General features: G+C 38.3%; 1 pseudogene; it reads right to left on the bottom strand.

Moving 5' to 3' along the window:
- Positions 1 to 4,227: 4,227 nt before the first annotated feature.
- On the bottom strand, positions 4,228 to 24,488 carry LOC121753576 (annotated as a pseudogene).
- Positions 24,489 to 24,927: the final 439 nt, after the last annotated feature.

Genomic DNA, 24,927 nt, shown 5'->3' with positions numbered 1-24,927 from the left:
GCTATCCAAAAATCTTGATATTTTGGGTAGTGGTAACTAATATCTAGCGGTGCTAGGATGTCTAGTTTGTTGAATCGCGCCCTAGGAGAGTCTGGTTTGAAAATGTTCTTAGAGCATCCGCAATAGCGGACGTTAGCACGGACAAGCCATAGGCTAGCGGGAAGGGCATGGCGAACATCCGCTATTGCGTTAGGCTAACGTGACGGACGTCCCAAAGATGGACGAGCTCTCATCCGCGGACAATAGGCGTTAGCCGATTGCTAGCCTATCGCTGTCCGCTTATTGCATGACGAGCGATAGGCTAACAGATTTTTTATTTTTTAATTTATTTTTAATTTCTTTTAATTTTATTATTCATACTCTATATTTTCAACGCATTGCACTTCATTTTTTTTAATATTTGATAAACACCAACAACTATAATAAATTAATCGTATTTGTGAATTTATTTGCTTGACTAGGGCGTTGGCTAGCCTATTGCAGGGTTGTGGGAAGTCCTTGATGATGTGGCAAGAGGAGTTTTTGGTTATCCTATTGCTAGCCTATAGGAAGTCCGTGCTTATTGTGGATGCTCCAAGAGGAACTCAAAATAAAGTTTTATTATTCGGAAGTTAACTAGTTGGAATTTTTATTCCATGAATAATAAATAGACATTTTTTGTTTAGTCCACCCTTGGAGTAAATAAGATACTATTAATTAAGTCCATAGCAGATATTAATTAGTCAGCGGACATTTAAACCTTAAGCGCGGGAAATAATTATTTAAACGAGGAAACTCGGATTACTTATAGTTTCGGATAGGGATATGTGAATCAATATTATTATTGTAGTGGCTGATAATAATTTTCCAATTATTGCTTGAATTAAATTGGGGTTCAATTTAATTAAGTAAAAGACAATTGGGGGTGACCTGCATCCAAACCTCCATAGATCCCTGACTGAGCTCAATATGTAACTTAATATAAATAGGAGAATAAAGGAGACACGGGAAAGATGTTACAAATAATTTCGTCCCTCTCTCCCCTAGAGATGCCGATTTCTCCCTTTGTCACTCTCTGTGGGATTTCTGTCTCTTCTTTATTCAGTCCTATATATTTTGATAAGATCAGTCCACCCTGATGTTAAAATATAGTTTGGGAACCAGCCAGAAGATCTGTGGTCTAGTATTGAAGATCTTCACGTGGAGAAGTAGCGAGTAATCTACTATTCTTTGGAGAATCAATAAGGTAATCAATTCTCTAGGTAGAAAAGCAAGGTTTCAATTAATCATAAACATGATTTAATTCAAGTTTTAAGCGTGATACATGTGATAAATGCGTGGACATAATTTTTCTAAATAATCTGCTAAATATATCTAGAACTCTGATATATTTATTTTTCTGCTGCCTACCCATCAGTATATATATATATATATATATATATATATATATATATATATATATATATATATATATATAGGATTGTGATCAAGATAGAACCATTCTTAAACGTAGAACCATTCTTAAACGTAGAACAAATGCCAAACAGAGGTCGTTAGATCTTTTAATCCAATGATGTTGATTTGCAGAACAACTTCCCTTTACAACCAAAACTATTATTAATGGGTGAATGCAGATAAGTGAAAAAATAAAGCATGCATGGACTCTTCTTCGTTCCATTCATTCTTCGATCAACATGTGAGTTTTTTCACATGTTGAGTCCGGAATGTCGTGAAAACATAGTCTAATATGTATGATTTTTAATCTTGACCGTCATTTTTTCCTCATCCAATGAATAAAATATGTAGAGTTCTAGGTTCTACACTTAAGAATGGTTCGATCTTTAACGCAACCATATATATATATATATATATATGGACATAAAACATACGTTTCTATAAAAAAATGGTTATATAAAAATTTCCTCCTATAAAATATGTATTCATCTATGTATAAAAATGGAGAGAAATTCATTTCGAATATCCACCAATATAACTATTGATCGAAAATATATCGTTTATAATTAAATATCATTTCTAAAAGAGTGAATTTTATCAAAAGTCCCTAACTTTTTTGGTTGTGACACTACATACCTCTAACAAAAAAATAGCGCAAAAGAACCCTAACGTTAAATATAATCACGAATCATGTTTTTCCGAACCAAAACACCCACAGGCCCTAAAAGGGCAATTTTTTCACTCCATTATATTGCTGACATGTGATTTCCGTCACATATCTGTCAGAAACTTCTTATGTGATTTTCTAATAAATTCGGGTACTTCATACATAATTAAAATTTTGACATTATTTATACTTTCTAATTTTTTTATTATATACAGATTTATCATTATCTGCATTAATCAATATGAAAATAATAAAATGAGACCATTTCTTCCTTATACAACTCATTTTTTGGTATTTTCCGTATTTCTATTTTCCTGAATTTTATTTGTTGTTTATCTTGATTTATGGATCAATTTTATTTATTATGAAAATATCATAATTTTGCAGTATTAATTTATAAAGTTACATTATATTAATTTCAAATACTATTATTAATAAATAAAAATCTCCAAGGATTAAATAGCTAATATACAATGATTAAATGTTCATATGATGTTAAAATTTTCAGTTTGAGCTAAATTAACATTCTCAATAAATATCAATCATAAAAATCGTCTTAAAGTTAAGCTTAAAGTAACAAATTAGTTCAATGATATATAATGAAATAATATTTTAATGTCAGTGTTTTCAAGAAAACAATTAATGTATCATTTAATTAAATGTGAAATATTTTATATTTTGTGTATTATTGATTCGGATTTTATTGCATAAATAACGTCACTTTTCCATATTTTTTTGTTGTTTCTCAATGAATTTCTTACATGATATAACTAGTATATTGTTACCACTTAACTAGAAATAGAGGGATACCGAATTTTTAACTGTATAAATATTGACAAAAATTTAATCACGTATGAAGTATCAGAACTTATTAGGAAATCACATAAGAAGTTGCTAACATGATTCATATGTCAGAAAAGTGGCTAAAAAAACTTCATTCATTCATATGTCTTCTTACGCTATTTTTTTTTGTTAGGGGTCTGTGATGTCACAACCCAAAAAGTTATGAACTTTTGAGGCAGTTCACTCTACAAATTAAATACTAGCAAATAGCAATCTTATAAAATAAAAACAATTCCTATATTAATTTAAGACCAAACTAAGGCTTATATTAGGATGATTAATCGCATTGATTACGCCAGATAACATACTTATTTTATGGATAATCGACATGTTGTAGGTGCATTTGAATAATAATGTAGTGCAATAATATAGTTAACGAGCATGATGCGCTCTTATATGTTGCTGTTTTTCAAATGTTTAATGGCACGTATCATTGAAGTTGACAACCTTTAAATATCTCTATAAATCTTTAAAAATTTTAAAATTTATATAACTCTTTTGATATAAATTAATTTTTTACATACTATATATCAAAATAAATGCAGATTTATGAACAATCTAACAAAATCTGAATGACATGTTTAAACAAAGAAATTTGCATGGAAAATATAATTTGTCAATATCTAAAATAGTACTACTACTCTTTACTGCATTGGAATGATATTCTGCACCAATTTTCATTGTTACGATATTTTGCACCAATTTTCATTAGAAAAGTAGGAGTACGTAATAACCATATAAGATCTGCGACTGCAAGCCCGAGTCCACTCTATGCACATATTCGAACATAAATAGTCAAACTAGAAAACTAACACATACTCCCTCCGTAAATGACACATTCTCCTTTTTGGAATATCTTACTCTAAATGACACATTTCTAAATATAGAAATATCACTATCTTTACTTTTTCCCTCTCTCTTTCTTTATTCTCTTCATTTACTCACAAAACAACACTACATAAAATCTCATGCCGAATTAAAAATACTCCGCTTAAAGTGGGATGGAGGGAGTAGAAACGATACTGAAAAGCATAACGTAGTCAGTAAAAGCATTAGAGAGAAAACGCAAAGGATTCATTCTTCTTCTTAACAATAATGCCACCAAAAAGTCATGTTGCTAATCTATATCCCAAGACAAGTCTCGGGCGAGAGAGCTCGAACACGTGAAAAATGGTGTTCGCACGCAAATGTAGCTGCAACGCGATAAGTAACATGTAATATGCGTGTGTTCTTGCACAGTTAAGACGTGTAACCAATTGGTCTCATTCAAACTTGCACACTTCTATCCAAATGAGCAAATTGCACTATTAAATGTTAAACAAATTTTAGATTTATACACAAATACAACAGAATGCTAGTTAAGCATTTTGGCATTAAAGAATCAAGGCCGAGGATATATGCTGGAGAATTGAAGCCAAGAGAGAGCAACTTATGAATATAAACAGATCAAAGCTTAATGGCAAGGCAGCAAATATACAGGCAGGCTGAGTTCTAGGCCGAGTTCGTACGTACAAAGATCAATTGGTGTAGCAGACTCAAAAATCGTAATCAAGCTTCCGAATAGCGTCTTCAGTGAGTTACACCCCCACCCCGTTGTCAATCACTCTGTACAGTATGGCAACAAAATGTGGATTAAAATGCCGAACCCCTCCTTGAATAATGAAATCTCCAGGTCAGCTGAATCTCTTTCTCTTGAAACAACGGAAAATGGTAAAACAAAAATACGGTAACTCCTCAATAGCTGTTTCATCAGCAATACTTCGATAGAGCACTTCTGCCTCGATAGTAACAAACTTGCTCACTGACAGAAAGGCATCCCGTGCATCACCACCAACCATATTAGCAGTGATGATTTGTCGTAATTGCTCGCTGCCAGGAAACCAGATATGCTCAATTGCAAATAAATACAGCATCTCCAACTGAACTGTCAAGGGTGTGATCCATGCTCATAATATCCCATTTAACACTCTCTGGTAGTAGTCATACTGACGAGTCCGCCAAGCATCCAAGCTACTGCTGATCAGTGAAAGGACCAAAGAGACGCATTGCTGATACAGGAGAACGTTGCTTTGTGAAGGGATGGACGGTAAATAAATTCATAAATAGATTACAACAAAAAGTATATGGGGAGGGGGGATCAAACCTCCTCTGTCAAACTAAGATGAAACCGTTTCCTCAAGTTCTGAATTGTCCGTGGACCACCTTTGAAACAAGGGTAGTCAGAATCCTACAAAGGATGGAAAACTGGATCAGATCGGGTGATCAAAACTATGATGTTGCTAATAACAAATACTCCCTCCATCCCACCACCCACCATAGTTGAGACGTTTCTTTTGGTCACGGAGATGAAGGAATGTGTTTAGTAAGTTGAGTGGAGAGAGAATAGATTAAGAGAGAAAATAAAGTAGATCAATAAAGAAAAAATAAAATAGGAGAGGGAATGGAATATTGTAGGACGGACCAAAATGAAAAAAGGAGACTATTGTTTGGGGACTGAGGGAGTTTGATTTTAATTTTGTTTAGAAAATGGAAAAGATATAAAACAAAATCAGATAATCTCACCTGCAACATCTCTACAAGAAGAATTATGCGCTCTGCATGTTTGCGACACGTTAGAAAACCATGGATGCATAAAACCTGAGAAATATAGGTTGAAAACAAAAGATATAAACACCAACAAACACAATACTGAGACCTGACTCATGCAAATTTATTTTACACTCTACAGAGATCAAGTACACCACCACTTACCTTAAAATAATCGAAAAATTCACTTGGAACTCCCTCAGCATCAGAGTCCATCACCTAGTACAAGAAAGCAACAATTTTTTTTATTCATAAAGAATTTTAGCTTACAAAAAATGTGCCTAAATGAAGTCATGTATAGTTTTGTACTCATAAAGAAAATGTTAGCTTTGTAGCCTGCATGAAATAATATCTTGCCTCAAGAAGTTCACGGGTTAGTTTAAATGGCGCACTTTCAAAATTTACTCCGCCGGGTGAATTTGAAAGCATGAAGCCAAAATCTATGTGTATGATATGGCCTTCTTCATCCAACAACAAGTTTCCATTGTGCCTATCTTTCACCTGAGCAAAAGCAAATAACTTGTGAAAAGAATGGTATATTCTAAGCACAACAGGAAGCCTGGATTCAAATAAGAAAACCCCCCAAAAATAAGTTTTATGACTAGAGACCTTTTAAAATAAAATAAAATATTAACTTGTCAGTAAACTTGATAAATGGCATCAATTAAATACATGCTAATGACTAGATGCCGAGAAAACAGAAAAAAAAAACCCAAAATACATTTTATTAGCTAATTTCCAAAGGTAAAGAGACCTTTTAAAATCTAAAAATATGAACTTGTAAACTTGATAGATGGCACCAATTTAAAACATGCTTATATCAACATGCGAAGAAAATAGAAAAAACATGCATCATGGAGCAATAACTCAACATATTACTCTAGAAGTAGAATAATGAAGTTTTGACATTCTGATATTGAATGAGGTTTACCTGATATAAATATGCTTATATTTGAAAGCTGATATAGAAAAAACATGCATCATGGAGCAATAAATATGCTTTATATTTGAAAGAAGATAGACAACTGATATTAAGTATTGCCTTTTTAGCAGCTGCTCAAGAAAGAAAATGAGGTTTACCTGTAAAAGGTAGCACACTAGAGAGTATCCAGCCATGCTTTCAACAAAGTTCCTCTGCAGTGAAGAAGGAAAGCTCAGAACTACTGAGTCACACACGAGCTAAAAGAAAATTCATATAGAAACAAATAAAAGCAGAATAACAAAACTCATCAATAGTATAATCGTATTGATTTTCTTCACAAATTAGTCCTATGCTAAGAAAAAAGGACCAGTAGTACGTCAGCAGCCCATATAAATTGCATAAATAAGAGACAACTGAATATATTTCGTCACATCTAAGTTCTAGATAGGGGTTGGTTATAATGTTAACTTTTCTTAAGTTGCTAACTTGCTAGCCCATCAACGTAGTGTAGTAAAAATGTCAACACGATCACATTAAGATGTCAACACATATTTGTGTTGATATTTTAATAAACTGTGTTGACATTTAAATATTATTATTAATGTCAACACAATGTCTTAAAATATCAATTTAAGTTTATGTTAACATTTCATTATCATCGTGTTGACATTTTGAATACACTACGTTGATGAGTTAGCAAGTTAGCAACTTAAGAAAAGTTAGCAACGGATCACACCCCTTTCTAGATAAATATGATGTTCTCAAGTTATGTTCTTTATCTGAACATGTTCATTAACATTCTTTTGCATGTTTTACATGCAGGTACATACTACATGTACAGTTTTGAGTATGACCCGAAGACTAAACCAAATCCCAGCCGATGCACATTTATATTCTCAAAACCTACCCAAGTGCAGCAGCAGGTTTAAGACAATACCAGTTTCTAGCGAAGACCCGCTGCAGTCTCCAATCATCAAATGTATAAGCGGACATCTATTTACCATCATAAGAATACCAAGCTGAAACTTTTAATGAAACTACTTATACCCATTAAGTCGTAAAATTACATATAACTCGTCAATCATTATGTATACCAAAATTACACCCTAAGCAGGAATATTATTGGAAGTTCATTTAGCAATAAAAGGGGATCATCATGTGATAGAACAAAATTCTAATTAGACTTTTATCATAATACAACAAAGTAGCCCATGAAGAAGTAGGTAATATCCTACTGAGAAAATTCACTAATCCAGCCTAATAATAGCTCTTGTTTCAAATCCAAGCCATAAAATAGTTATATACAAAAACATACCCAGTGAAGCAATTTTTTTGGAATCTAGCTTGAGTAAACTTCCCAGTGCCGAAGTGTTGAACAAGGCTAGATTTGAAAAAAAAAAATCAATTCATTGGGTATATTTTTTAAATGTTATCTATTGAGTTAAATTTGAAAGCATGAGGTATTATTGGGCTATATTAATGTATTCAAATCAAAATTGAAATTGAGAACAACATTAAATTGGAGAGAAAATTCATCACAACATATTTATGTTTGACATCCATACATATTTTATAATTATTATATGTGAATTTATTATCTCTGATTATCAAATATACTAATTACTAAAAATAAAAATAATAAATCTATAATAGCATCATAAATTATAATCATATCATTGTCAGTATTAATAAGTAACCACGCCTAACTAAAATATATTAAACTAAAAAACACAAAACAAAAAATTTTAATTGTCACATAATGACCAAAAAGTGAAAATTTAAATCTAATTTTTTTATTACAAAATCTAAAATATTATTATAAATTTTAATTGTAATATAGTGAACATTAATTAGTAATTATTAAATTAATGGCAAACACTCTAATGTAACCCAATATTAGCCTTAACCCCTTTTCAAATTTAACCAATAAATGACTTTACAAAAACATACCCTAGGGATCGGTTTATTTTTTCAAATATAAATTGGAACTCTCGGATGTCGAATTGTTGACGCACGTTAGATTTGATAAAAAAATAGTCCATTATGAATGTTATCATAAATAGTCCTTTATTGGGTTAGATTTGAAAACAAGGACAATTAATGGGTAAGATTGGTGTATTTGCCCAATACTACAAACAAGGGAGGGCATTGCAATTATTCTGCTAATTTTTGTCCATGAGTGTAGTAAGAGTACATAAGTAGCTCCTAATCTTTTGAAGATCAAGTATGACATCAAATAAACACATACTACAAAGTACTATGCACATCATATAAAATAATAAAAAGGACAGGTCACAATTTTTTGGTTTGATAACTTAATATTTCACAAAGTAATGGCAAAAAAAGAAAAGCAAAAATGATGCTCCCTCCGTCCCTCAATAAGAGTCACATTTTGTCATTTCGATTCCGTCCCACAATAAGAGTCACATTTCACTTTTACTATAAATGGTAAGTAGGTCCCACATTCCACTAACTCACTTCACTCACATTCTATTATAAGACCAATATAAAAAAGTGAACCTCATATTCCATTAATTTTCCAACCCACTATTCTTTAAATTTCTTAAAACTCGTGCCCACACCAAATGTGACTCCCATTGTGGGACGGAGGGAGTATACAGTTATTCAAAATAAGATGGTCACAAATGACAAAGCAGTTCAACCATAACATAACTCCTAAACGAGAAATTTCAAAGAGCACTACCACATAGACAAGTTCAAGATTTTTACGAATGAAACAGGCCAGAAACAGAATTACCTGAGAGAGCTTGAAGCTGGGAGAATTTTCTTCGTACTTGGCAACAAAGAAGTCACGCAAACTTGAGATGTTTGGAAATCTACTTTTGATTGAATGAAGTGATGCCTAATGAAAATCAAATAACAGAAGATAAGTTTCACTCAGCATACAAGCATTTAATTTAAGTATATTTGACTATATCTATGAAATAGTGCAATTACCGTGTCTGGTATGGTTTCAATGAGAGCTGTATAAGAAGAAGTAACTAAAACTTCATAAACAGTGGGAGACCAGCCTCCTGGAATATATCTAGCATTGCCAGTTACGAAAAAACTAATCAATATTGGCTATGGTAGCACATGATAGTTGGAGCAGAAAGTGAGAAGAGAACATTCATATCCAACATCATAGTTGCACGACTATGTAATTAAACTTGGCCAGATAACCAAGGGAAGTGGAACCAATATAATGAACTCCATGAAATGATTAGATATAAGAAATTCAGAGGTGAATCAGGTGCCTTCATGTGAATATTCCTGATCATCAGAACTTCAGATAATAATTTCCCTTTTGCTCACCGTTCATTTTGTAAATCATGACATGTGAAAACCAAATTAGTAGCACAAATCAAAAGAAAACAATATATATGCAACAGCTAAGTCAGTTATATAACTGCTCACAGATGATGCTATTATGATGCCGTTATTGAACCCTCACATTAAATGCCTGGATAGGGATTATGAGACCCTCACACCCAATAGGTGAAAACAGGTTTAGAAGTTTTATTCAGATAGTTACTAATACAGTTATACCATCATACAACCTTTCAGTTTTTAAAAGATCATCCCTAGATATTACTATAGGAAGTGTCCTAGCAAGTCCAAATCATCAATAGATAAACATTTTAAGTAAGCACACTGCACACGTGATATAGGCTAATGAATAAGGAACAGCTAAAAATAATAACACTAAGGCCAGTGGGCAGGCCGAAAAACATGAACCTAATTTCTCTTGGAGAAGTCACTTACCATAAAAGTGAGAAATAAGCTGCACAGCCAGGTGTTCCTGCCTACAGTCATCCCCACTCTTCACAATCACCTAAATAAAACAAGAATCAGATAAGTAGCAAATCATGGGGGAAAAGAAATATGATGGTACATGTACATTACAATGTACTTCCAGTGGAAGGACGAAGGTACAAGATTAAGAAGTATGAAATTTATACAGGCACAGTTTGCTAGAAAGAGGGAGAAACAGCAATTAAAAACAAATCAGGCATGCAATATCTAGCAAGAATTGTGAACAAAAAATGATATAATCTTAACTAATTTTGTCTACACATATCTGATAAAATATTAATCAAGCAAAGGGATTCCTTGTCAATACACACAGATAGATCTAAGATATGAAGTAGAAATCATATATTGAAGTCATTTGGGTGCATAAATTAGAAGTGCAGCAGTTATACCTCACAGCAGAAATTTGGTACCTATTACTTAAAGTACTAAATAGAGGAAATTTCAAATCAGGGTTTGCGAGCCCACCCTCGGCCCTTCAAATAAGATCTAATAGATTCTGACCCTTCTAGAAAATTACTGAGTCACCTATTATTTGGTCTGGATAAGCATGCATATCAAATGGATCTTAGTGTTCTTTGAGAAAGACACACAGATGCATCCATTTAATAAAGCTCATATCTTGATAAAATTTCTCAGAACATAGTATGAGTTTCTAAAATGTCTAAGAATAATAAAAATACTCAAAGACATAAGAAGTCTGGTAATATTGAAAGCATATGAACAGGAGAGGCAAAGTGAAAAAAGCAGAGCCAGTTGATCACATGCATATATCGGTAGAAACACTTAAAAGTATAATCTTTGGCTTAATTCTGATCATAATTATACAAAATGAAAATAACCAATTCACAAATGTTGGGAAACAAATTCAATTTAGCAAAATAAGAAAAAGTATGTATCCATAGGAATCATGAAGAATGAAGAAAGAGGATTGACAGTTATGCTGGAGGAAGATGGGCACCCAACTAAATGAAAATGACAAAATGTGGCCAGGAGCAGTGTTGTTAGGGTCGCGGGGCGCCCCGGGGCGAGAGACCCACGAATCGGGGAGCCAGAATAGCCGAATGACTCATTTTAATACTTACACTCGACCACTTTTTTCTCTCCTCAATTCAATATTCAACTCTTTTTCTCTCCATTTAATACTTACACTTACCTTTTCTCTCTCCAATTAAACACATTAACCAACAACTCCTAATATCGTGCCGATCAAAAAATGTGTCATCTTAGTCTGGAGGGTGGGAATACTAATAATAGTGGATTATTTACATAGAACAAACATTACAATTTTAAAAAGCATTAGATAATAATTGTTATAGACGAATCGTCATATCTTGAAATTGTAGAAATTTATTTTCACTATCAATTTCATATACTCAAACCAATGACAAACCTATTTTAATAAGTTTCACAAATACTCTGCATCTTAGTATATTTAAGAATGTTTGGAACTAAAGCTAGTTTTCATAATTTGGAATAAGTAAATATTTTGTGATGATTTGATTTTAATTATTAAGGGTGTAATTAAATTATGATAAAAGTATTCTGTAAGATAAAAATTTAAACAAATTAAAGATACATTGTTAGATAATAAATTAAATTTATTAGAGATAAAATGAAAATTATAGAGTACTTTCTCCATTGGACTACAAATATGTCAGGGAGAACAAAATAAATTAAATACTCCTGTGATTAGTTCAACTAGACGGACTATCAAAATTATCTCTATTTTTTCTACCATTTGACACGTCAAATGTTTTACCGTCTTCCAATGTGGAGTACTATTCATCTTTCTTCTCCACGCCGTCGCACCATCCCCTTTTCTTCTTTCCATATTTCCTCTCTTTGCATACACATTTACCGCTATTTCTCTCTGCCTCTTCTCCACTTCATCGCCCAAGTCTTGTGTTCTCCTTCCTAATTAAATTTTCAATTTTAGAAAATCAGGCGGCGGGATTCGCGGGCTCTTGGGGCGGAGACCTGTCGGAGGACGGCCGGGAGTCAGGCGAGACCCAGGCGCTCCACGGCGACCCAGACGACCCAGGCGCGCCCCACCGTCGCTCCACGGATCTCGCACGACCCCGCCGCATCGGGGCGATGTCGGTCTCGACCCTTGCGACCCGCGACCCAGGCGCGCTCGGGGCGCGATTTTAACAACACTAGCCAGGAGGAAGCAAAACGTTTTCTAGGCGCGCCTTGGTGCGGTTCAGCAGAAAAACATGTACAAGGCAGCGCTCACCCTGTTGGGACAGGGCGCACGCCTTAACGCCGTTGAGGCGGTCCGAGGCGGTCCGAGGCGCACGCCTCACACCCCTGAGTACAGTGTCTGAGTTTTTAACCTTATTCATGGGTTTAATTTAATGGGATGCTAAATTTCGCCGTTACTGTTGAATGGGCTGCTGACTTAATCGTTAATTAATAAATTAAATAAATAAAAACATACTTCTATGTTCTCAAAAATAAAATCCCAGCAGAAAGTTAGTCGCTCCAGTTCAGAATTCCCGCATCCCTCTACATCTTTCTTCTCCATCGCCCTACAGCAATCAGCAGAGTGTCGGAACTACCGCACCCTCTCCCTCGCCTCTCCATCTCCTTATTCTACATCGCCCTTCAGCAGACCAGCCAGCAGCAAATAATAGTCCTATATTTTTGTGTTTACACATTTTTATGTGTTTTTCTAGACTTTAACCTAAGGTTCTAATGACTTATGGTGTATAATAAGTGTTAATAACTTAGTATTTTGTGTTTTCATATATTTTCTATGCTTATGTTTTTTATTACATTAGTTATAATTTTGTGTTTTTATTGATGTATGCCTCAGTCTTACACCTAAGACTGCCTCGAGGGTTATGCCCCGTGCGGCGGTAGAAAAACTTTCCACCTCATAAAACGTCCTTTAAAACATTGGAAAGGTTAAGAAGGTGGGAACTAAAAGTATGAAAAATTACATCCAAACAAAAGTCAAGCTGTGCGTATTTCAGAACATTTCCAGCCCTCCACCCATATACAACTCCAAAAACATATAGTAAAATTGTTCATGATGATAAATCATTAACCTTATCAGACATGTCTTACTCATTTGATGATCTAATAAAGGGTAGGGTATGTACCAAACTTCAGGCACGAGTCACAAAAATCGCACATTGCCCTACATTGCCCTATAGGGAACACAGATCTTTCTCAAACACCTCCCAACAGAATATTTTCTCAACTAATTATTAATATGGGTAGAAATATATGATACGTTTAAATTGGGCTTCTCACATGTGACAATAAAGAAAAAAAAAGGATCATCTGGAAACCCTTGTTGATAATAGAAACCATAATACCCGGGAAAAGGGTCAATTCCAGGCCATTCAAGATCTATAATACCTACACAGATACAAACAATTGATCCACATCTGCTACCAGGTTGAATATTTTTGATATTCCATTGCAATGCAGGGGGGAAAATCCCGACCCATATCATAGACTCAAAATCGCATGAGGTTTAGTTCTAGTTCACGGAGCAACTTGAACAGGGTAACAAGCATGCAGCAGAAGATAGAGAAACCCTTAACAAAATTTCTTTAAACACCTGTAGTACTTTCCTAGGCGCCAAGCATATGTTTTTATAAATATCTGTGTCATTTTCTGAAAAAATATTCATCAACTTTCTTGATGTGAGACAACTCAACCATTAGATTGTAATTTAATGAGGCAATTCAGTTCATCTGAGTATAAACAAATCCAAGCTATCCTTTCTGATACATTACAAATGGTTGTCTCGTGTCATATACAGACACCAGTATCCAGCAGATAGTTAAACAGCTTCTGGGAGACTAATATCACCCTCACAATAACTACTCCCTCTGTCCCAAAAAAAAATAAAGACATTTGGGTTGGCACGGGAATTAAGGCATAATTGGTAAAGTAAGAGACGAGGAGAAGGGTAATTAAAATAGTGTTAGTGGATAGTGGGACCCACATTATTATTAGTGTTTAATCGTGGGCCCTAGGGGTATAAGTTGTAAATAAATATATTTATACGGGTAATGAGTTTGGGAGAAGTGTCCTTATTTTTATGGGACGGAGGGAGTATAATTTTTTTTCCAGAAAAGACAATCAAGAATTGGAAAAATCTGTCCCTTTGATGTGTGTGCACTTGTGCAGTGAAAGTAAAGATTTGTATCATACAGAAGCAAAGAGTTGAGGTAACTTACAGAACGCAAGTCCCACCCAGGTAGTTTTCCATACAATGAGGCATGGCATATTCTCTCCTTCTTAACCTCCCAAAGTTCACCAGCTAATGCATCAGTGACTTTGGGGACACCACCGTTAGCAGCCTAATAAAATTGGAACATATAATGACAAACCATGAAAACATAGGCATGCAATGAAATTAGGCATTTAGACTTTTGAGAATATATTCACCTTTGGTTGTGCATCTGATGAATCCTGGCCAGCCCCTTTCAAAGGAAGCCCTGGAGGTGCTTCTCCTTTCAAAGCAGCAGCCTTTTTTTGGGGGGGAGGGGGGGAGATTACAACCAATTAATATCAATATCTCATATAGGAGGGTGGCCCATAAACATCTGGCTGAGTAAAATGAGTTTTACATCGACATGGTAAGATTACCTTGACTTCCTCAATAGCCACAGTGCTTGGAACACGACGGTGCTCCTTCCGACGAGGTGGATCTTGGTCCACTATGTCATCCATACCAATCCCAGGTTCAGCTGACAAGACAACCCTTACCCATTCTGAACCACAGTCATCCTCAGCTTTACATGCACAGTCAGCAGCCTCTCTGGTCCAGCTAGCATTAGCAGCAGCAGGCTCAGCATGGTTTAGTTGCTTCTCCACTGAGAAATTAACATGAACAAATTTCACTTTGGCCTCCCATAATTGAGCCATTGCTTGGTCTATAGCTTCAGAGGTAGACCTGGACATCCTATCATAACCAGTATGGTACATATCCTGCCCTGTCTGCAAAGGATAAGCCCATGGTGGTGGCTTTGGCAAAAGGGCATCTCCATTTGCCAACGGAATTCCTCCTCTGGAAAGCTTTTGTGAATTCGTTGCATCCTTAGAATTACTGTTTGAAAAGATGAAGAAAAATTTACACCAACATTCATTATCATATGAAAGAAGTCAAACTCCTGTTTCCGCCTAGCTTTTTCTGAGAAAAAATAATGACCTGGGAGTTTCACTCTTCAAAACCTCGACACAGATCAAGTAAGGAGCCTTTTCTCTGGAATTTAGAAGAACAGCTTCATCTTCAGGTATGTGAACCACGCGATACATACCTCTTCCTATTGGAAAGCATATTCCTGGGAGATCATACAATTATTTATTTTATTTGGTTGAAAGACCAGTAACAGCATAAAAGCAAATATGCAGACCTCATGCACAATAGACAAAGATGAGAAGAACAACAAATCATGAAGTAATGTTATAAATTAAGAATCCACAGTTGATTCTACTTCAAAGCTTCTTGTCGCATAGTTCTTTAAGCACAATATTTAGGAATCTGCATTGCATGCAGGTATTAGCTTGCAAGAGTCATAAAGTATTCATCTAAATGGAGGAAAATATTTAGCATCTGGGAACACAAGAATTTCGAAAGCAAGGCCTCAGAGATCATCAAAAAGTAATCTTCCACATGAACAGAATGAGCACACTACTTATAAAACTGAGGAAATAAAAGAACAAACAAAGAATCCAAAGCGAAAAGAAAGCAGTACTCCATGCTTTCAGCACTCTACAATTCATTAGACTACAGCAAGCTGTCATAATTAATTAAACGAATAGATTTCTCATTGAACAAATTAATAGGAGTAAAGGCTATTCTGAGATAAGCAGCACGAGTTGCGCTATCAGTTCACACGAATTTGAGGGGAAAGGAAAAAACTGGAAATATTTCTTTATTGCTGTGAATCAACGAGAAATAACAATCCTCCGCAGAGGCCTACGACTACGTCGTCCAAAATACTGATCGCCTCAGAGATACTCTAATCTCCCTAGCTTACAAGTATTTATAGACTATAGATAATAGAGAATAACTGACTTGCATGAAAATGAAAACAGAAAACTTCTCTCCCCGACTTGCTCAATCTACTTTTCTGTTTCACCTGTTTCCTGATTTTTCTCCCCTGGCCAAACTACTCCTCTACCTCCTCGCGTATATGTTTTCCACTCATTGACCGTATCAACTGCCCCGCCCGTCGAAACAGCCTTGTCCTCAAGGCTGAAGAATGGAAATTGACCCTTGACATCTGCCACATCCATCCAAGTAGCTTCATCCTCCTCCAACCCGTCGCATTTGATGAGGACTTGGTCAACTGTTTCGCCCTCCCGCAGATCAGTAGGCCTTGACAACACCTTCTTGGGTAGAATTGGGGGGTCAGCGCTGGCGAGCCCGTCCGGCAGCGTGGCCTCCACCGGTGCATCCCCGATGGCACGTTTGAGGAGAGAAACGTGGAATACCGGGTGGATGCGGGACGAGGCAGGAAGCTGCAAACGATAAGCCGTCGCGCCAATGCGAGCCTCACCCGAAAGGGCCCGAAAAAACGCGGAGCTAACATCCTGTTGCGGGCAGTGAAGAGGGTGGACTGTCGATGGGGGCGGAACCTCAAATACACCATGTCGCCCACGCTGAACTCGACATCCCGTCGCCGCTTGTTTGCTGAAGCTGTCATACGATCTTGCGCTCGCCGGAGATGATGGCGTAGCAGTTCCAACACCTCATCGCGAGAGCGAAGAGTGACTATGACGGCTTGGGCTCGAATCTACCCCGGAAGGAAGGTATGCAAGGTGGGCGGAGCTCGACCATAGACCACCTCGAAAGGAGTCATGCCGGAGGCCGAATGGGTGCTGGTGTTATAACAGTACTCTGCCCATGCTAGCCACCTATTCCACTGCTTCGGTCTGTCAGATGAAAAACAACGCAGGTACGTCTGCCAGCACCGGTTCAAAACCTCCATCTGCCCATCTGTTTCGGGGTGATAGGCGGAACTCATCTTCAATGTTGTTCCCGTGGCCCGAAACAATTCCTTCCAAAATGAGCTGAGGAAAATAGGGTCACGATCAGACACGAACACGATCGATCTTGGAATGCCATGAAGCCGAACCACCTCATTCGTGAACAGCTCCGCCACCTGCCGGGCTGTGAATGGGTGTCGAAGGCCTATGAAATGACCATACTTGGAAAGGCAGTCAACGATGACAAAAATGCAGTCAAACCCCCCTGCCTTCGGTAGACCGGAAACGAAGTCCATGCTAATATCCTCCCAAATACGGTCCGGAATTGGTAGGGGCTGCAAGAGACCGGCGGATGCCTCTGACACGTTGCACAAGCCGCGACGATATTTGTGACCTGCCTCATCATCCCAGGCCAAAAAACATTTGAAGCAATCCCGCGTTACGTTCGGTAGGCGTGATATGGAACTCTGCCAGCAGCCTCGGTATCCATGGGGAATGGGGGGACCACGATCCTCCCTTTGTAAAATAGAGTGCCGTGCACCAGCTCCTAATGAGGGGAGGTTGGCTGTCCGGCCTCCAGCGCAGATTTGATTTTTGATATGGCCGGGTCCGAGGACAAGGTTGCCTGAATCGTTGACCATTCTGGCCATGACGGAATTGAGATGGCCGAGAGTTCCAGCACGTCCTCATCTCGACGGGAGAGGGCGTCGGCCGCCCGATTCAGCTTTCCTTGTATACGATAGTGAAATCGTAACCCAATAACTTTGCCGCCCAATTTTGTTGCGCTGGAGTGGCTAGAGGATGAGCCAACAGTTGACGCAGACTGCACTGATCCGTGTGAACGACGAAGCGGTGGCCCAACAAGTAGGGGCGCCAATGATGGATTGCGAGGACGAGGGCCATGAGCTCCTTCTCATAGGCTGATTTTGCTAATCTGCGAGAGGACAAGGTTTTGCTGAAGTAGGCCACTGGTTGACGTTCATGCATTAATACCGCCCCTAGGCCTCGGCCAGAGGCGTCACATTCAATCACAAATTCCTTCATGAAATCTGGCATCCGGAGTAACGGTGAGGAAGACAGTGCTTTTTTAAGAGCGTCGAAAGCGGAGACTGCCGGCGTCGGCCAGATCCAGGCGGCTTTGGCGTGGGGTGTCAGTAGTTTCTATAAGAGCTCCGTAAGGAGGGCTGCAATCTTGCCGTAGTCGCGGATAAAGCGGCGATAATACCCTGTTAAGCCGAGAAATCCGCGAACACTCTTTAAAGAAGTCGGAGTCGGCCAGCGGAGGACCGCTGAGATCTTGGCAGGGTCCATTTTAACACCCTCAAAGGACACGATGTGCCCAAGATACTCGACACTGTCCCGCCCAAGGCACTTTTTGGAGTTGACGGCGAGGGCGTGAGCATGCAAGGCTTCAAAAACACTTCGAAGGTGGCGTATATGATCTGCCCAGGTCGTGCTATAGACGAGGATGTCGTCAAAGAAAACCAAGACGAACTTGCGTAGCGCCGGTCTGAAGATGTCGTTCATCAAGCTCTGGAACGTTGCCGGGGCGTTGGTGAGGCCGAACGGCATAACCAGGAACTCATAATGACCGGAATGTGTGCGAAACGCCGTCTTGGGTACGTCGTTAGGTGCTACCCGGATTTGGTGATAGCCGGCTTTCAGGTCGATCTTGCTAAACCACTTGGCCCCATGTAGTTCGTCAAGTAATTCCTGTGTCATTGGAATAGGATATTTGTCGGGAATGGTCCGCTTGTTCAGTTCTCTGTAATCGACGCAAAATCTCCAAGAACCGTCCTTACGCACGAGGAGGACCGGGCTAGAAAAGGGGCTAGTACTTGGCTGAATCACCCCGGAAGTCAACATCTAGGCGACGAGCTTCTCCATTTCATTTTTCTGTAAATGATTATACCGATATGGGCGGACAGAGACGGGGTCAGTACCTGGTCGCAGAGGTATGTCGGTGGTCAGTGCTGCGGCGGCTGGGGGGCAAACCCGCGGCCACCAATGTGATCGAAGGGAACTCCGCTATCAGTTTCAGCAGTTGCGATTGGGCTGCCTGCGACAGGGACGAGCTGATCCCGAAGGGCTCCGCCACGAGCTAGAGGAGTGAGAGGGGGATTGGGAGTACCCCTTTAAGAAAGAGCGATCTGGCTGGTTTGCATATGCGTGTGCCGCTGATCAGGGGGGCTAGGCGGATGCCATCATGTCAATGTCCAACGCCAATTCGACCGCATCCTCATAAGTAGTGATTTTGGCGGCCTTTATTTGTAGGCGGACCTCAGGGCAAAGTGCCGCCATAAAAAATCCGGTATTGATGACACGAGATATCTGGAACCTAGGCGAGTCGCGCCTCGAAGGCAGCCACAAAGTCCGTTAGGCACCCAGTGTGACGGACTGCGGTGAATGCTTCATATTCATTCAAAGCTCCATTGCCTCCAAAACGTTTCATCAATTCCCTTGCAAATCGAGCCCACGTCAGATCCGGGACTCGTTGTCGTAACAACTGGTACCAAGGAAGGGCAGCGCCTGCCAGGGCTACCATGGCGACGCCAACCCGGTTCTCGGGAAGGGTTTCCGAGATCAGAAAAACTGCTCTGCCCTTGCAAGCCACGCGAGGGCCTCTGAGCCCTCAAAGGTAGGCATGGGTGACGTCGATACACCACCCGCAGATGTCAACTTTGACTCCCGATTCGCTGAGGTGGCCTCGTCCTCAGGTCCGGACTTATCCTTCAGCTTGAGTGAAGCGAACCCCGCGCGCATCTCCTCGCGCATGGCGTTCAGATCTGAACGCACCTCCATTACTTGGTCGTCGGTGCGGCGGAATTGGGCATTCAGTTCAGTCACCGCCGTGTCCAACAAGATCCTGCCCTGTTCCAGACTTTCCGCAGCCTTCTCCAATTCTTCCAGTCGCGCATCCGATCGAGAGTTAACCATCGTTCACCGCACCAATTAATAGGAGTAAAGGCTATTCTGAGATAAGCAGCACGAGTTGTGCTATCAGTTCACACGAATTTGAGGGGAAAGGAAAAAATGGAAATATTTCTTTATTGCTGTGAATCAACGAGAAATAACAATCCTCCGCAGAGGCCTACGACTACGTCGTCCAAAATACTGATCGCCTCAGAGATACTCTAATCTCCCTAGCTACAAGTATTTATAGACTATAGAAAATAGAGAATAACTAAATTGCATGAAAATAGGAACTGAAAACTTCTCTCCCCGACTTGCTCAATCTACTTTTCTGTTTCACCTGTTTCCTGATTTTTCTCCCCTGGCCAAACTACTCCTCTACCTCCTCGCGTATATGTTTTCCACTCATTGACCGTATCACAAATCCATATCACCCTAGAAGACAAATAGCCAGGCAGATTTGTCAAAGTGAAAAGAAAGAAGGAAAGCAGATATTATGCATATACAGGAAAATATTTTACCTAAAATAATCTAGAACAGTTGAGAAACATATATAAGTCCCCTGGCAACAATTAAACTACACATTTAAAATTAGAACAGGTTTTAGTATAAGGGCAAGCTAATATACCTATACATGATAATTTCATTTACCTCCACTGTTTTGAGCTTCATCTATATGTGCATGGATCTCTACAAGCGACTGAAATAATTTGAGAACAAAATGTTCATTAGATGGATGAGAAATTTGAGGATTTCGAAGGAAGTAAATAGAAAAATTAAGACAACCTCACGAAGAGCAGATTTTCGATCTTCAACAGGAAATATGTCGACGAGGCCATAAGATGTCTCACATAATGTTTGAACAAAGTCAAGTGATTCATGATATGTCCCCTTTCTAAACTGTGACGCACTGTTTGGTAGAGGAGGTTTAGCATTTGACTTTTCATTTTGCTGCTTTGGCGAGCCAGGAGAGTTCTGAAAAATGAAATAATATTGCTATGAATTGAATTTTCTATGAAAACTATTGCTATAGCAATCATTTCATAATAAATCATAGGAATGAATCTCTACTAGAAATATATCCAACTCTATATAAATCAAAGAATACCAAAAAGAATATTTTAGTCAAACATATGAATTATATTACAGTAACCTCCCTTTTTAGAACATAAATGATACATAAAAGGATACTCTCAAATATATCCTGAAGAATGATACCTATAATTATCTCGAAAGGTCAAATGCCACGTTTTACCATATTTCGAATTAAGTAATCAAAGAGAGCAGTTGCATTTTTTAAACCATATTACTTTTACCATCATTTTGCATAATCTTCTAGTATACATTATTTATTTCATCTCTAACCTATCCTACCTCACCGACCAACCAAACGCCTGCTCATCAATAATATTAGAGGGCCTAATCACTTATAAGTAAGTCAGCTACATAAACAGAGATTTTGATGATATACATTGAGGTATAGAAGACCCATGACTCAATCAAGAGCAACAGGACACTTCACCTAACATAGATCAAACATAGAATACTTCATTTTCCCAGAAAACCTGTACACTGAAAATCAATCACTCATTAGAAAATCAATTAAAATTAAAAAGTTAACTTCCTGCCAGTTGCTCTAGACAGCTCTTGATCAATAAAGTATATTTTCTTCCTGGCTAGAGAATCTGTTTCACATGCCGAAGGTAAAATTTATAGTTCAACAGTTTCATCTACTTCCTTTAAAGAAATCCTCGAAATCTATCAGATTATGTTTGCCAGACTTCTTCTGTTACTACAGTAAACAAATATCATTCCCCCTTACTTTCTCTCTATATCTGTAACAAGTCTGATTCAGGTCAGGATAATTCACATATCATAAACATGAGTATTCTCAGAAACCATTTCAAATGTTAAATATGACTCCAGCAACAAAGGCTTTTGTATATAAAAACACAACCAATTATTACTCTGATATTAATATTTATACCCGGGGCAAAAACTATTCCAAAATATAGATTTCCAAGCTCAAATTATGAGCTACTCTACTTCACTAATTACTCTTGACACCAATAATTACACCCAGAGTTTCAAAATATAGATGTCCAAGCTAGAATTGGGAACTTCCTCATAATCACACCCAGAGAAACCAATTACTTTGAAGATGACATCCAAATGTAGATTACAGGTCGTAAAAACATTTCATATTTGGAATGTTTCAGGTTCCTATTTAAATAAGGGGAACAACTGATCATAATTGACAAATATATCATCACATGGAGAACATGAAATAAAAAGGAACAGACCACTTTGTTCTTTCTGGAGCCACAGAGTTCAGAATCCTCAACAGAGCGGTCACGATCCTTGAACAACTTTCGGAAAAAGTTCTCCGTTCCAGGACTGCTTTCATGCACATTACTGTTATTGCAATTAGTATTTTCCCTTGAAGCTTTGGAGTCTTCTGGATGAACACGAGGCGACCTACGGAAAAGCGAAAATTCTGATTGTTCCTCGTCTTCACCATTTGCATGTCCCTTCCTGTCCTCATCTTTCCACTCCAAATCTTTCTTGTCTTCAAAATTTTCTTTGAATAGTTTCTTGAAAAATCCTTCCTTATCAAGATCGTCACATGACTTTGATGCTCTGTCCAGATCATCATATTTATCACTACCATCTCTTCTCTCCTCAAATTTGTCCTTGAATAGCTTTTTGAAAAACCCTTCCCTTTCATCATCTTCTAGAGGTCTAGACAATGTTTTTTCCTCTGCATCACTTTTACTCTCCCGAAACAACCGTTTGAAAAAACCATCTGAGCTAGTGCTAACTTCCTCTTCATCTTTACCACTCAAAGTCCTGCGAAAGAAACCATCTTTCTCCGACTCGTCATCATCCTTATCAACTGCCTGTTTCGCATCTACATCTCGACTGCTACTCAATAACCTCTTGAAAAAACCAGCTTCTTTCTCATGCTCCTCCTCATTTTTACTTTTATCCACCGACTTCTTCATCTCCGCATCCCGACCATCCCTTAACAACCTCTTAAAAAACCCACTTTCCTTCTCAGGTTCCTTCTCATTCTCCTTAGCCACTGATTTTCTTGCATCATCTTCCCCACTATCCCTCAACAACCTCTTGAAAAACCCACCTTCCTTCTCGGACTCCTCATCAAACTCCTTGTTCTTATCACCTGACTTTCTAACATCCTCATCCCGACTATCCCTTAACAACTTTTTAAAGAATCCACCTTCCTTGTTAGGCTCGTCATCTTCCTTCTCCACTGACTTCCTAAACAATAGAGCATCCCGAACCTTGGTCCCTGGGATGAACTTCTTAAAAAGTTTATTACTCTCTGGCGATCCCAATACTTTACCACCATCATCCTGGGATATTGTGTATCCTGACGACGGTGAAAATGTGAAAGACCGTAATGGTGATGTACTACTCGGAGGTGAAGATGTAAAAGACAGCAACCTATTCAACACCGGATTCTTACCGATTGGACTAATATTAGTAGTATTGATATTACTAGAAGACGACATAAAACCACTACTCCTCGTTAGAGGTTTAATCAAAGGAGGCCATTCACCCATCAAAGTAGCTGCAAACTGGCACTTCTCCTGAATCCTACTAATCCCCTCGTTATCATCTACATCTTCCAACTCTGCCATCAAAAACCAGTGCACTTTAAGCGCAATTTTGAGAGATCTAGAGCATATATCGATCACAAACTTATCGAGGGAAGGGCTAGGCTTGTGAATTAACATATAGCAAATTTGAAACAAGTAGCTCTCGATGCCGGAGAGAGGAAGAGTGTACATCCGGTTGCACAAGTAATCCCTCACCCCGGGATGATCGTGCTTGTAGAGGTAGCTGACCGCGATCCATTCGCAGAAAAAGGCCGAATCGAAGAACCTAATCAGCCACCCGCTCTCACCGATGCTCTCACTGGTTGGAATCGTCCGCGTCACCTCGCGAGGTGATTCAGCCCGCTCGCCGAAGGCACGCGTCAATCCCAGTAGCCTCGACATCGTCAAATCCGTTTTCTCATCCTAGAAATGGGGCATCAATCAATCTCAATTCAAAACCCCTAATTTTGAGAGTTTGAAGTGATATCCCCTCAGGTGCAGAATTGAAGATGAGATAAACAAAGAGAATTGGAAATTTGGGGTTGCGACCGGCGCCGTGAAATTGGCCGGCAGCAGGGGTATAATGGGGATAGAAGTGGGAGGAGGAGGTGGCAGTGGTGCTAACGTGCGCGGAGAGTGCTCCGAGGGGGGATTCAACTTAATTTTATTTTTCTTTTCCGATTTTCGAGTTGGCGAGTGTGAGAGAAAAGGCATACTTTTCATTGTTGGTTTTCAAAATAAAATGAAATAAATATCGATTTCAAATTTCTCTGTGATTGAAGTGTCAGAATTTTGGAATCCATTCGCCCACACCTTTGGAGAGACCTATTGAAAATTTTCAAATGTTTTCTTTTAGGTGAATATTTTTCTAATTTATTCTCTTACGAATTTATCTCTTGGATCGGTACGGTATATACCGTACCGAGAGTGTCATACCGCATACCATATCGAAAATAGCGGTATGACAAAATTCCATACATATACCTTACCGAATTTACAAAATTTTGTATTTTCAATACCATTATCATACCGTTATTGCAGTATACCGTACCGTTTTACGGTACACCGAAATATAGTACAGCATACCGTAATACCATTGTACCTGTTATAAAAAAATCTATTATAATTTTATATCCAAAATATAAAAATAACATTTCCAAGTGTTT

This window comes from Salvia splendens, chromosome 11 (genome assembly GCF_004379255.2).
Source record: "Salvia splendens isolate huo1 chromosome 11, SspV2, whole genome shotgun sequence".
Lineage (NCBI taxonomy): Eukaryota > Viridiplantae > Streptophyta > Magnoliopsida > Lamiales > Lamiaceae > Salvia > Salvia splendens.
The sequence above is the reverse complement of the archived record's forward strand: the minus strand, read 5'-3'. Positions and strand labels throughout refer to the sequence as shown.